Genomic DNA, 15,533 nt, shown 5'->3' with positions numbered 1-15,533 from the left:
AAAATTTTCTTGGTTCTAAAGTCTGAATGTAGAGAATGTTGTTATGAAATTTGAATGCTGAATTCTAAAAAGTAACAACTGGCCATTTTAACCTTGGATATGAAAAGTTGGTTTAACTATTTAACGAATTAATTAAATGAATATAAAATAATTAATAAAAGGGGAATTGATAAAAATTATAAATTATTAAATATCATTAAAGAATTGACCATTAATTAATTAATTAACAAGTAATAAACTTTTACATTATTAATTAAAGTAATTAATTAATGATTAATAATTAATAATTATTATTATTAATCATTCTTATAGTTAATTAAAATAATTAATTATTGATTAATAGAATAATTAAATAACTAAATAATTAAATATATTTAAATTAATTAAATAATTAAATAATGAAAACAATTAATTATTAGTTAATAGAATAATCAAATAATGAAATAGGTAATTAAATAATAATATATAATTTATAAAATAATAATAATTTCTAAATATTATTTTATTAATAATTGTATTATTAGATAACTGCGTAATTAGTCTTAACTATTTAAATGATAATTTTTAAAAACTACTTCATTATTAATATTTTATTATTTCTTGTATTATTGTTGTTGTTGTATAAGGTAATCATAGCATGCATAAAAAAGTAGAACCTTTGAGGGTACTTTTGGAAAAAAATGAGTATTTTTGCCACTATACATGATATATAGCTCATTAAGTTTGAAAACCAAATGAGAACCAAATGCTCTTAATACCTCTTAGGTTGCATTTGTTTGGGGTGTAAATCGGTATGGATGTAAAACTCCACCGCTGGTTTATTTTTGTTGACGTTTGTTTGTAGTGTAAATCAAGATCAATGTAAGACTCCACCTCCAGTTCAGATTTGTTACGTTTATTTACATTGCTTCCAAGAGATAAGAGGTATTACTTGGAGTAGATGAGCTTTCAGACTTTACAGTCATGCTTGTCCCATGTTCTCAATTTGTATAAATACCTGATGTTAGGAGCAGGCTTCCTTTGTTTTTGTTGGTTAAATTTTCTTTTGTTTATGTTCCCAGGACTTTAACTTTATATCCCATAAAATTGCAAAACAGGTTAATGGTATTAATTTGAGCTTTTATTAATGGTGATATAGTCTACTATATTGTTTGGCTTGTCCTGTTTCATGGTTTTAGTTAAAGATGGTTTTTATTTATTCATAAAAAATACCAACTAAACCTTTTTCATTAATTTTCAATTTCTTAAATCTCATTTATCTTTATCTTAATGTAAGGCATTTATTTTATCTTTCTTTTTCTCAACTTCCCAACTTTCATATATTATGTACTAGTATAAAGACAACAACAAATTTTCACTCTTTTTGAACTATTTGTTATCTCCTTTTCCTGAGCAATTATTTTTCTAATCTTTTTATTTGACATGCACATTACACAGCTTTTAGTTGGGTATTTTTTTGTAAATAAAAAATTAAAGGATTTGGTCTAAAATCCTAGAAATATCACTATTTTTCAAATGACAAAAGGCAAGAAAAATTAGTTTCTTGGTGTGTAAAATTTTGTAAGTTTATTATATTTGAGTTATATGAGTTGTGGTTCAGTTATATTAATTATCTGAATAGGTTGTGTATGATTTATGATAAGAAACAAAAATTCACTACAAATAATTATATATTTTGTAATTTGATCTTTTATACATTTTTCTTAAAAAAAACTATATATGATTTAAATTTGATAAATAATTTTTAGATAGTTGACCAATTTAGTTGACGACTTGAAGAGAGTCTCGTTTAATTAATTGGTTTGTCCCTTTCATGCTACTGGTTTAATTAATTATTTTTAGATAATCAACCAATTTCTTGGTTGTATTTCATATGACATAGGTCTTCTTGAAGAAGCATGAGGCCTTATAATTGGTTGTATTTCATCTTGCACATAATTGTTCTCAATTCTATTTTTAGTTGAGAATTATTTTGTAATTTCTATATTCAAGATTGCGCTTTTATGCTGCTGGTTGATTTAAAAGGCCAATTATTATTATTTTTTTTTCCAAAAGCTTATTAATACTTGATGTTTCTTTATGAAGAAACACAAGGCTCCACTAATGAATTTTGTTGGATTAGAAGCCGAGCCTTGGTTCATAGTTAGTTTTCTTGGATTATAAGTTCTCAAGTTATTCTTTCTTAGTTAGCACCATTCAAATTTTATCTCATCCCTCATTTTTATTGTGTTGCATGACTATTTCTTATCCCTCTTAGTTGCGTAATTTCAAATGTAAACGTTTCTTTTATTTACAAAAAAAATATGTAGGATTTTAGTTTTACTTTTTTTTTTTTTATTTTGTTTTGCCTTTTCATTTTAAAATTCGTTTTTTAGCATTAATTAATAATAATTATTTAAAAACCTCATTCTGCGAAGTAAATTAATTATTTACTTTCATTTAATTACAATAAGTGATATTAACTTTAATACAAGTAACCTTTCTAGGTACATGATTCTGTAGTAATCTATTTTAGGTAATTGCCTATGCTTAGCATGGGCACACCTTGCTAGTTATTCTCATTATATAAATGGAATTTAAGCAAATATTTTTTTTTTCATTTTAAGTTATTCTCATTAATTAATGAATTTATTGCTCTTACCACCCCTAAACTTTTCTAAAAGGCCAATTTCAACCCTAAAAAATTTAAAAGGCCATTTTAGACCTCAAACTAAGCCTAAAAGGTCAATGTTAGCCAAGAACACATGGTGTTAGTAACGTTGTTCACAAATCCATCAAAGAATGAATAAAGCAATAAGAAATGTGGACATGGTATTGTTTAACTCAAAAAACTAAAAAAAAATACAAATGGATCTCATTGAATAAAATAAAAACTATTTAATGTATAAAGTGATAGATGTTGAAAATAATACATAAGTGGGTCCCGCTTTAAATTATAGGTGGATCCCATTTGAAACTTGAGAAAAATAATAGGTGGGACCCACCTATAATTACTGAATTAGCCACCTATTATTTTTCTCTTAAAAGAGGAAATTACTGAAGTAGCCATAACATCTTTAGCAAAACCATTCAACATTCATGGCATTTATGCCATTGTAACAGGTTTAGAGAAATGGTCAAACACAAACTCACACAGTCAAGCCAGTAGAAGAAGTTGAGAGTAAGCTCAGATGGGTGTTTGTTTGTGGGGAAGTTGAGAGCAAGCTCAGAACTTTTATCTTCTTCTTTCTTATTCATGACATTCCAAGTTAGTTAGGATGGTGGCTTTTTGTCGATTGAATTTTTGGTTTTGGTTCCATCATGCCATCATGCCCAACACCACAACCGTTGTTGATCTTTCCAATGGAAGCATACCCACCTCAGACTCTTCCCATCTCTGAACCACCTAACCATTGCCCTCACAACCGCTCGACCAAAGGCCTGTTTGTTTGCTCTAAAGTCTGACATATGAAAGTTTAATAATTACATTAAGAGGTATATTGGCATTGGTGAACTTTTCTTTTCTTTAAACTCTGAATGCAAAGAAAGTTCTAAATTCTGAATTCTGAATTTTGAAAATTATCAAATATCCATTTTGACCCCATATATGAGAGTATTTTGTTTGTCTTTTTAGAGATATCATTGGAAAACAAAAATTGTATGATTGCACTTTAAGAGATAAGAGATAAGAGGAAATGAACAACCTTTTTTATGTTAAAATTAAAAGATTCCTCTCATCGCTAGTGGGGTTGTTGCTTTTTCCTATTTGTTTTTCTCGTTGTGCTCTATCAGAAGCTCTCTCAGAAAATGACAACTACGTCCAATCTGAAGCTCTCACACCGCTTCTCCTACTCAAAATTCCACCATGACATGACATCATTCTATCTAGATAATTGGCTGGACCATGGCAGTTTTGGATCCATATACTGGAGCTCCCTCCCCTCTGGTCTAGAAATTGTTGACAAGCTCATGGATTCTGGCTCCCTATAGGGAGAACATGAGTCCAGAATGAGCTCTCCCTCATTGGGAAGATTGTTTACGATCGAGTGGTGGTTCTTCTCAGCTTCTCCTGTGACCGCAAGCATCGGTGGATGCTACTCGTGTATGAGTTGATGCATAATTGGAGCTTGTAAGATGCGTTGCTCAATCGTAAATGTTCGGAGATGACGGGTTGGACCAAAGGGTTCTCCATTCACTCTATTTACGATCCCCATATAACTCACGGCTATATCAAGCCTAGTAACATTCTCTTGTATTGTTATTATTTTTCTTTTGAAAGAGTAAATTTCAAGTAGGACCCACATATAACTTCAAGTATGATCACCTATTATTTTACTCTTAAGCAAGGAAATTTTAAGTTGGATCCACCTATATATTAATTTCAACATCTATTATACATTAAATGGTTTTTATTTTATTCAGTGGGATCCCATTTGTAATTTTTCAGTTTTTTAAGTTAAACAGTGCCATTCCAACATTTCTTATTATTTTATTCATATTATGTAATGGATTTGTGAACAATGTCACTAATACCGTGTATTTTTGGATAATGGTCCCTTAAATTTTTTAGGGTCGAAATTTTCCTTTCCAAAAAGTTTAGGGTTTTGTTAGAACCAAAAAGATATCAACTCAAATTATTATTTATTTAATTATTTTGACCAAAATATCCATATTTTTGAAAATTTTCCTCTATAATTGTAAGAGTACAAAATGTATTTTGAACTCCTACATTATACCTTATTCAATTCCCTTTCATTAAGTCTAATATTTGGGATATTAACTCTTATGAATCAAATATTTAAGTTATTTTTTCACAAATAAATTCTAGTAATTAGATTTATATTCCAATACTCTTAATACTTTTAATAATTACTCTTAATAAAAATTTCTCTTATTTTCATTTAATATCTATTAATTTAGTATTAGTCAATATTAATTAATAATAATTCAAATAAATTTAATTTACTATTAATTAAAACTTATGGAAAGGAAATGTCTATGATCTGTTGATCTTGTCCAAGAAATATGCCAATCAGTCCATTTGCAAGTTGATAACATTGATATTATACAAATATAAAAATTTAAATTTAATTTTTGAGGCCGGAAGGTAGTAAATCCACTGATACAATGTGATCATAATACAAAACTTATTATCATCGTCATCATTTGAAATTGCCACATGCAATGCACATGTACATTTGCTACTTAAAAAACTGTGCAATAAATTATAATAATTATTTTCATAAATAATTGAAATCAACCTATTATATGCACTTGCAATAAGAGGACACATGAAAATTTCCATGCATGTAAGTCCTATTTTGTGATTCTAGTTGAGCAAAACAATCCAATATGGCACGAGCTTTTGGAATCACCACTCCAGTTTTGTGAAAATTCTCAATGTAGTCAAGTTTTGGAGTTGCACGTGTCATAATAGCCTCTTCAAAGAATGGGGAGGTTATTTAGGTGTTGGCTATTGGATACATAGTAAGTTTGACAAGGGTAGGGAGTAAAGTTAGAAATGTAAAACAATCCAATTAGAAACCAAAACCAAAATAGAGTAAGACATCATTTGGCATTCCTTATTTTAAGGACTTACCTCCATTTTTATATTCAAAACTCAATGTCCATAGGACATTTTAATTGCAAAAAGGAGACCAAATCAGCCCCTCACAAGATTGCCCCCCACAACATCCCACTGTACATCCCCGCCATGTATTGGGAACATCTCCCAATGATAATCTCAAAAATGATATGTCATCATAAGGAGATGCTCTCAATACATGGCGGAGATGTGTTGTGGGACGTTATGGGGGGAAGTCTCGTGGGGGGCTCATTTGAACTCTGCAAAAAGAAGATAAGTCCTTAAAATAAGGAATGCCAAATGCAGCCTAAGGCCAATTGTTAATTTTATCATTTTGGCAGATTTTCTCGAGTTAAAAAGAGTAGTCTTTCTCTTGGCATTGGGATTGCATGGATAGAGAAACACACACAAGGTTTGGAAAAGGAACAAAGAAAAGCCTTTGCAATGTCTTAATGTAGGTGGGTTGACCATAACTTACACTTGTAAAGAGTACTATATCTATTCCATGCTGCAATTATTAACACTTGTTAAGTATTAACCAAGGGCTAATACACAACTTAACTAAATGAAATCTTGTCAATATAAGTAGATTGGGATAAACCTATTATCCTCTTCGATCTATCTCTATAGAGTCGAAGACCCAATATATAGGAGGCTTCTCCAAGATCTTTCATGAAGAATTACTATGGAAGCCATATTTTCCCGTAGTCAATATTCCTACATCATTCCCAATGAGTGGAATGTCATCTACATACAAAACCAAGAACGTAACTTTATCCCCACTATATTTCCTATAAACACAGGGTTCATCCGGATTTTGCTCAAAGTCAAACCTTTTGATGGTACAGTCAAACCGGATGTTCGAACTCTTAGAAGCTTGCTTAAATCCATATATGGATCTATTTAATTTACATACCATGTGTTTTAGACCTGCAGCTATGAAACCTTGAGGTTGCTGCATGTAGATATCTTCACTAAGATCTCCATTTAGGATTGTTGTTTTGACATCCATTTGCCAAATCTCGTAATCATGGTATGCTGCTACAACTAGCAGGATCCTAATGGATTTAAGCATGGCCACCGGCAAAAAGGTTCCCTCATAATCGATTCCCTCTTTCTGAGTGTACCCTTTCACCACAAGACGAGATTTGTAGGTCTCAACCTTACCATCGGGGCCCTTCTTCCTCTTATAAATCCATTTACAACCAATTGCTTTTACCCCAGGGGGCAGGTCTACCAGAGTCTAGACTCCATTGGTCTCCATTGAGTCCATCTCAGCTCTCATGGCATCTACCCACTTCAAGGAATCTATGTCCAACATAGCTTTCATATAAGTCACGGAATCCTCCTCACTAGTCGTGGCTTCTACCAAGTAGTTATCCTGTTCATAGCCAAAATGATTTGGAGGCCTAGAAACCCAGGTAGATCTTCTAGGTTGGTCATTACTTAGAACTTGTGGGACACCTCCCACTACCCCTGAGCTATCCTCATCAAGAATAACTTCCTAACGATGATTGTTCAAGATGTAATCATTCTCCAAGAAATGGGTATTTTGACTACAGAACACCTTCTGTTCTCCTGGGTCATAGAATAGGTAACCCACAGAGCCTTTGGGGTAGCCTACAAATAGGCAATGATTGGTATTGAATTCTAATTTGTCCACACTCGTTCTTTTAACATGTACCGGACAACCACAAATCTTTAAGTGTCTCACACTCGGCTTCTTTCCGGTCCAAAGCTCATAGGGAGTCTTCGAAACTAATTTGGTTGGAACCCGGTTCAACACGTATATCACAGTCTCTAATGCGTAACCTCAAAAAGGATGTGGGCAACTCTGAGCGTACGGGAAGTGATACTATCCCATTGACCTTTAAGTATTCCCTGAATTCATTAGGGAGATACTCGTCGCCTTGATCCGATTGAAAGGTCTTAATTTCTCTCCCTAACTGTTTCTCAATCTCTTGTCTGAACTCTCTGAACTTTTCAAAGGATTCAGACTTGTGGCTCATTAGGTACACGTAACCATACCGAGAGTAATCATCGATGAATGTTATGAAATAAACATGCCGGTTATGTGTCCTAACACTCATGGGACCACATACATCAGTATGTATAAGGTCAAGCATGCCTGTACATCTTTCAGGCTTACCGTTAAATGGCCGTTTCGTCATCTTACCCTGAAGGCAAGGTTCACAGGTTGGAAGATCTTCTACAGTTAGAAAATCTAAAGGACCATCATTTACCAAACTTGTGATACAATTTATATTAATATGGCCAAGTTGGTAATGCCACAGGCACGTGGGATTAACTATATCACATGTTCTTTTCTTGGAGATGTCACCCGACGTAGTTTCGGTTATGTTAGTTTCGAAAGAAGGATGGAGAACATAGAAACCATTCTCAAGTTCTCCGTATGCGAGGAATTTGTTATTTTTTTTATAGTAATCGTATTACTAAAAAGAACAAAATATCCATCTGCACATAATTTTGAAACAAAAATCAAAATATAAAGACAAACCTTTTAGTACAATAGTTCATTCTCTGAAAATTAACTCTACAGTTCCTATAGCTGTAGCTGCAACATTTACAGAAGTCCCAAGTAAAGAGTTACTTCTCTGCCACTCAGTCTTCTGTTTATCCTAAACCCCTACAGTGAGTTACACGCATGAGTCAAAGCCCCGGAGTCAATACACTAGGAAGAAAAAGTTACCAACAAATTGGTTTCTATGACACAGGATTCGAAATTACCTTGTCTCTTGGATTCCAGGTACTGAGGACAGTTCCTCTTCCATTGGCCGGCCATTTTGCAGAAGTGACAAGCATCTTATGCTTTGTCCTTCCTCTGCCTCTTGGATTTAGTAGCTTTCTTCTGAGGCTTTCTCTTTGCCTTCCTCTTCTTCTTGCCCGATTTTCCGATTTCAACAAGCATGGTAATGGGCCCATCCTTCTTAATCAGTTCCTTAGCCCTCTGCAACATATTGTTGAGTTCCTAGATGCTAACATTTAGCTTATTCATGTTGTAGTTCATGATGAACTGATTAAAGGAAGAAGGCAGAGAATTTAGGATGGCATCTACCTTGGTGACATGGTATAACCCAGATCCAAGAGCCTCAAATTCATTAATATAACCTATCATCTATAGACAATGGTCATGAACTTACTGGTTCTTGGACATCTGCGCTGTCATGAACTGCTTCAAGACCTTTTGATGAGTAGAACGATTCTGCTCTTCGTACATCGTCCTTAAACTATCCAAGATATCTTTGGAAAATTCAATCTGATCGAACTGTCGTTGTATCAGATTATCCAAGGAGGCTATGATGTAACAATGGGCAAGGTAATTTTTCTCTTCCCATTCTTGGTAATCCTTCCTACGAGCCTCAGAAGCCCTATCACCTGGACATTCCAGGGCAGGATTTTTAGCTACTTTGTCCAACTTCTTTGAAGTGAGGACCAGCATAAGGTTATGGTACTAGTCAGCATAGTTTGGGCCCTTAAGTTTGTTATTGTCCAATAGTTTAGCAAATTGTACGTTTGCCATTTCTGATAAAAAGCAAATATTAGTCCACAACCTAATTTGATTCATGTTATCCACATAGATATGACTTTTAATCTATGTTCCATTTCCATTTAATCATCTCTGAGATTTCCCCCTATCTCAATAACAAAGACTACAAGTTATGCTTCTAGAAATGCGAGAAATCACATAAGGTGCATGGAGCCAACTGTTTCAGCTACATAACCCCACCACCTTTCAGTGAATGATCATATCCACTCATCGTATGTGCTTTCCCTTTGGCCTCTGTCAGACAAGGTTCATTGCCATTTTAGGTTAAACCTTTCTATCCAGTGAGTGCTCACCCATCATATTCGTGAACACCAAGGTACCGTGAGAGAGTCTTCCATTTTAAGATGGGCCCCTCCCACATCAGTCTATGACGCCCCTATCATCTTATGAAACATTCCAACAAATCCAACAGCAAATGGATAGCTCAATTTTATGGTGTGTTTCCTCATTACTAAAGGACCCATCTTCATGCTAATGATGGAAGGATTTTAGAGAGTTCATCTTATGAATCTCCCTATCACTTGCACCCATATTTTAGGAGGGAACAATATTATTATGCCCTAGTTTAATTTAGGTCAAACTAAAGTATCTCCTACTGACTTTCATAAAGCCAGATTTCGATGGGCCCTAAACGTCTAGGGTTCCACACAATTCCTCTTGGGGAGGTGTGGGGCCCACCCAGAAGGGAGATCATCCAATGATCTTAAGGGACCCCATGGCAATGATGTACATTCAGCCATGGTGTGCGCAAGAGCCACTATCGTATCAGCATGGGCCAAGCACTTATGGCCCATGAACGTTGCACATCACACATCCATACATCACATGTAGGGATAAAATTGATCCAATGAATTAATATCTATAAAACCCATTATTAAAGCCCATAATAATTCATAATATTACTGATTAATATTATCTAGGTATATGGGTTAAATAGCAAAGAGCAGTTTGGCCCATATAGCTTTCATGCAATTAATGGGCTAAAGTAGTTTTAACACATTAAAACTGAGTTTTACAGGTGTGGGATAAATTAGATCTTGAAATTAACTATCAATCCCTTGACCCAAGAGTGAAAAATTAGGGTTGAGAACAGCCCCCATCAAACCACAGATTCGGTCCAACCAGTTTGGTCCAATCTGGTTCGAATGGGTCTAGGGTTGGATTTTTTAATTCAATATTATGATATGAAATTAAATTACTGATAGAATACAATCAAGAATCAATACAAGGGTTGTTCATAGATCTACCACCTGCAAAACAAAGGTTAGTTCACAGCTTGCAGTTTCTCAAACTACAAATCGCAGATGGGCGAACCCTAATCTATGAAAATCCTTCATTCTCCGCAATCAGCTTCGACCTTGATTGAAATAAAATAGAAAAACCATAATTTTCTATTAATATTTCATCAAATCAAATTCCTATACATTCAGTCTAAAAATAAAAAATAATAATTACAGACTAGATTGTAAAAGAACTGGAAAGCATAGATCTCTTGCACCATTAAAGAATTTGATCTCCACCATACGAACAACCCATAAATCAAGAAAAATATAAAGAACCATTTTAAATACAACTTAGATTTATAAAGATTTAATTTCAGATCAATATCCCTTAATCTGGTAGAACGCCTTCTGCCCATTTGCGCAGTTTCTGATCTGATCAATTTTGGTTCAAGATTTGAACCTGACTCTGATACCACTGAAGGGATGAGAGATCCATCATATGGATGGCCTAACCTTGTAGGTAGGTTGGGCGAAATTTCAAAAATTTCTCTCTCTCCCATGTAGGAATCACATTCCCTATTCTAGAAAACTGCATTTTCAAGAATCAATCTTGAACCCTAAACCAGACCAGATCTGAAATCAAAAAAGTAGGAGGGGGATATACCTAATACAGAGTAGTAGTAACTCCCAATGAAAGTGTTCATGCCCAAGGAGATCTCCAAAGACTACTCCCACTGAAAATGACACAGTGTAGGGTGGAGCAGAATCAGTAGGGTGGTCCTTCAGCAAGAACCTGATTCTTCACCAAGAAGCTGATGGAGAGCGACTGAGCATGACTTCAGATCAGTTTTTCTCCAAAAACTGATATCAAGAACCTTTTCTTGATCGCTCCTATAGGTGGAGATCGAACTAGCTATGGGGGCAACAGTAGGAGAAGGCAAGAGCAGAAGATGGCCTCAGTCCAACTGGTGTTGTCTTCTCTCTTGAATCTATAATCTGAGAGGCGAACTGGGGTTCGCCCTTCTCCTCTATTTATAGCCTTAAAGAGAGGTTCTCCTAATTCCATTAGAAGTTTCCTAATCAAAATATTGTATTTGGATCTGGACTCTCTTTAAGTGATAAGGATAATCCCTTATCTTATCTACAGATAAAGATCAACCCTCATAATCTTATTAGGAGTTTCCTAATCCAAATCTTTATTTGGATCTGGACTCCATGAGTGGATAGGGATAACTCCTTATCCTATCTACCGATCTAAATCCTAGAACTGCCCCTCTTTAATTAATCATATTAAACCAGTTCGAATTGGGCTATAGTCCCATTAAGTCCATGTGCTCACTTATCCTCCAAACTGATGCCCAGTTGGGTATCCTTGTATGGCGTGGGACCCAAACAATGATCTACACATCAACCACATGGGTTCATCCCAACTGGTGTTGTCTTCTCTCTTGAATCTATTTATAACCTTAAAGAGAGGTTCTCCTAATTCCATTAGAAGTTTCCTAATCAAAATCTTGTATTTGGATCTGGACTTTCTTTAAGTGATAAGGATAATCCCTTATCTTATCTACAGATAAAGATCAACCCTCATAATCTTATTAGGAGTTTCCTAATCCAAATCTTTATTTGGATCTGGACTCCATGAGTGGATAGGGATAACTCCTTATCCTATCTGCCGATCTAAATCCTAGAACTGCCCCTCTTTAATTAATCATATTAAACCAGTTCGAATTAGGCTTTAGTCCCATTAAGTCCATGTGCTCACTTATCCTCCAAACTGCTGCCCAGTTGGGTATCCTTGTATGGCGTGGGACCCAAACAATGATCTACACATCAACCACATGGGTTCAGCCCAGCCTCTGTTACAAGGCTTCGACGAATTCACTGTAGGAAACAGTGAACCCCTGAGTCAATCACCATGGGCTCTTAATGGGGCCAACATTTACACTAAATGGTCATTGGGTCAATCCACCTTATAAAAACCCAAGGACTATGGGCAGATGCAAGATTAGCCCATCAGGTATTAACCTCAATGGTATTACACTTAACCTCTCAACCCATAATGATCAAACACTACTCGACAAGAGAGGACATCTCCCTCGACTGTATGGTACAATGTTGCACTCTCTATTCACATGGATCCCGGGAGTCAAAACCTTTTGCAAACGTTTTGAAACCATAATATGTATATGTATATCTGTATATAAATATATTTTGCAAAACCAAATTTCAACGATTGAAATCGACTGCTGACAGTTTTGGTTTCCATCAGAGAGAGTTCATCCCCGATCATTCACTTTGTCTAACAAAGGGGTTGATCCTATCACTATGATCACCCACTCAGATGAATTCCCGAACTATCCCAAAATACCTAGGTTTTTACCCCCTCAAAGGATCTCACTAATTGCCATATCAAAGATAGTCCAATCCAAAACCTAGTGCAGTATCATAATCGATTCTAGGGATTAGGTGTAACATTCCAGTTTTGTCCATCTATCTCCAAGGTCTAGGGCAATACTGGAGTTCTGGTCCGGTTCAGGGTTTCAAGAAAACCCATACTACATGTGCCTCAAGTCTCACCCTAGCAGCTGAGACAAGCCACCCCAGCCAACTTGGCGGTACATCAGTGTTAGCCTTGGCAGGATAAATTTCCGTAGATCTATCCAATGGCTGTGAAGATTTTAAACTAACACGAGCCTCATATGTGTCCAGTTTAAGGGTATTACACAAAAACACACCACAATAACATGAATCAAATATGTACTTTATTCATTTACATTAAATGTCATATGGTACATCATTCTAATTGGAGCTAAGGGCATACACTGTCTAACATTTATTGTTATGCTTAATGCTTTAAAAGGATTGGTCAATCTTTTAATGATTTGATGATTCATGCATGACTGACCAAAGGATTGTTATGAACTAGATCCCTAGGAAATAAAAATCGCATGATAGACTATGATATTGAAAGATGATTAGCTCATGTGTGGGAAACAAGGAAGCTTAGTGAGTGAAATCCCCTTCTACGATTAGAGGTTTCCAAAGAAATTAATGCTTATTTTTTCTTTTGACAACCACTTAGAAATTTGATGGTAGAATTGGATTAATAAAGGATTAATATGACTTGAGAAACTTATTAATTAATTTAGGGAAATCCACCATCACATGCAAATAACTTTAATATACCTTAGGGTAATTTCGGTCTTGAGTTGGATTAAATAGATAATTATATAACCTTGATTTAATGAAATCTAAACCCTAACTGCATTCATCCATCAATTCAGTTTTTATTAAGTTCTTGGATTTGCATTAATTCTTTTAGTTTTTATTCATTCAATTGATTCATGAGTTCAACTTAGGTTAGTTTAAAATTGATTTGGTACTATGATCTAGTCTTTGTGGGATCGACACTTTTCTCATCATTATATGCACATTTGACTAAGGTACACTTTCCTGAACTAACTATGCATAAATTACACAACAATTATAAAAAGGAAGAAGGTGGGCATGATATGGAGGATGGTTTGAATGACCAACAATATGGTGATATTGAAGACAACTCCATCAACTCCGATTATGTTTCGCTTAGCCATGAAGGTAAGGATGTTGTGATGCAGCAACGTTTTGATGTTGATATGGAAATTACCCTTCTGGAAATGGACACTTGGAGAAAATAGATCTGAATATCAATTCTATTGTCTATGAGGGTAATTAGAAGGAATGTGAGAGGTGTAGGGAGGCAATCTCTACCGAGACAAGTTAGGGATCTCAATTTAAACCATAAGCCTAGTGTGTGTGTTTTCATGGAGACTAGAACAAATCCAGAAAGATCTATCAAAATATCCAAATCTTTTCTTTCTAATGATTTTATCATTGTTGATTGTATAGGGTTTTCAGGAAGTTTATGGCTCTTTTGGAACAAAAGTTTATGTAATCTCCAAGTTATCTTTTCTAATGATCGTGTGATCCATACTTCTGTGACTGATTTTGATTCCAACAAATCTTATTTTTTACACTTTCATTTATGGCCCCCTAGTAAAATAGATCAAAGAATTGTTTGGAGTTGGTTAAGAGATATTTCCAACAATATTAATGAAGCATGGTGTGTCATTGGTGATTTTAACTCATATAGAAAAAGAGAGGATAAGAGAGGGGGAAGAGAAGTTCGATACAACCAAGTCCAAAAATTTAATGACCTTATTGATGATTGTAACCTCATGGAATTAGAAATGAAAGGGCTATAGTATACTTGGAAAAATAAGATTGTGTGGGAGTGTCTAGATTGGGTGCTTGTTAATGAGGATTGGAGGATGATGTTCTCCAATGCTAGTCTCATTAATCTCCCTTTCTTGGATTCTGATCACTCCCCTCTATTACTCAATACAAATTCATTGGCTATATTTTATCCTAAGCCATTTAGATTTGAGTCTATGTGGTGTTTAGACCCAAATTTAGAAAAAACTATCCAAGATGCTTGGAAATTTGAGGCAATTGGTACTTAAGCTATGCAATTTGTAAGGAGAAGAAAGAAACTAGTTCAAGTTCTTAAAGATTGGAATAGAAATAAATTTGGTAACATTTTCAAAAGAAAAGATGATATCCTCAGGAGATTGGAGGAGGTGCAAAAGCAACAAGTTGATTCAATGAATAATCCCTCACTGCACAACCTAGAGAAGGCTCTCCATAAACAATTAAATAATATCCTTAAGCAAGAGGAGTTTTATTGGGCCCCAAAATCTAGAATTGATTGGATCAATGTAGGGGATAGGAATAACGAATTTTTTCATATAGTAGCTACAAACAAGAGGACTAGAAATAGGATTGTCTATATCAAAGATGATGATGGAATTTTAATAAATGATCAAAATGAAATTGTTGATTATTTTTGTAAGCAATTTGAAAAAAGATTCTAGGCCCAAGGGGACTTATAATATTGAAAAAGTCATTAGTGGTATAACTCCTTGTACTAGTGATGATCATAATAATGATATTGGGAGGGATGTTACTGATGAGGAAATTCTCTGTGCCCTTAACTCTATGAAGGATCTTAAAGCTCCAGGACCTAATGGTCTCAATGTTTTATTTTTCAAAAAATATTGGACTATTGTTAAGGAATCAGTGTGCAAAGTGGTGAAAGCTTTCTTTCATTCGGGAAAGCTATGTAGGATTCTCAACA

The sequence above is a fragment of the Nelumbo lutea genome, chromosome 4, assembly GCF_056320005.1.
Source record: "Nelumbo lutea isolate HS-2025 chromosome 4, American lotus-T2T, whole genome shotgun sequence".
Classification (NCBI taxonomy): Eukaryota; Viridiplantae; Streptophyta; class Magnoliopsida; order Proteales; family Nelumbonaceae; genus Nelumbo; species Nelumbo lutea.
The sequence above is the reverse complement of the archived record's forward strand: the minus strand, read 5'-3'. Positions refer to the sequence as shown.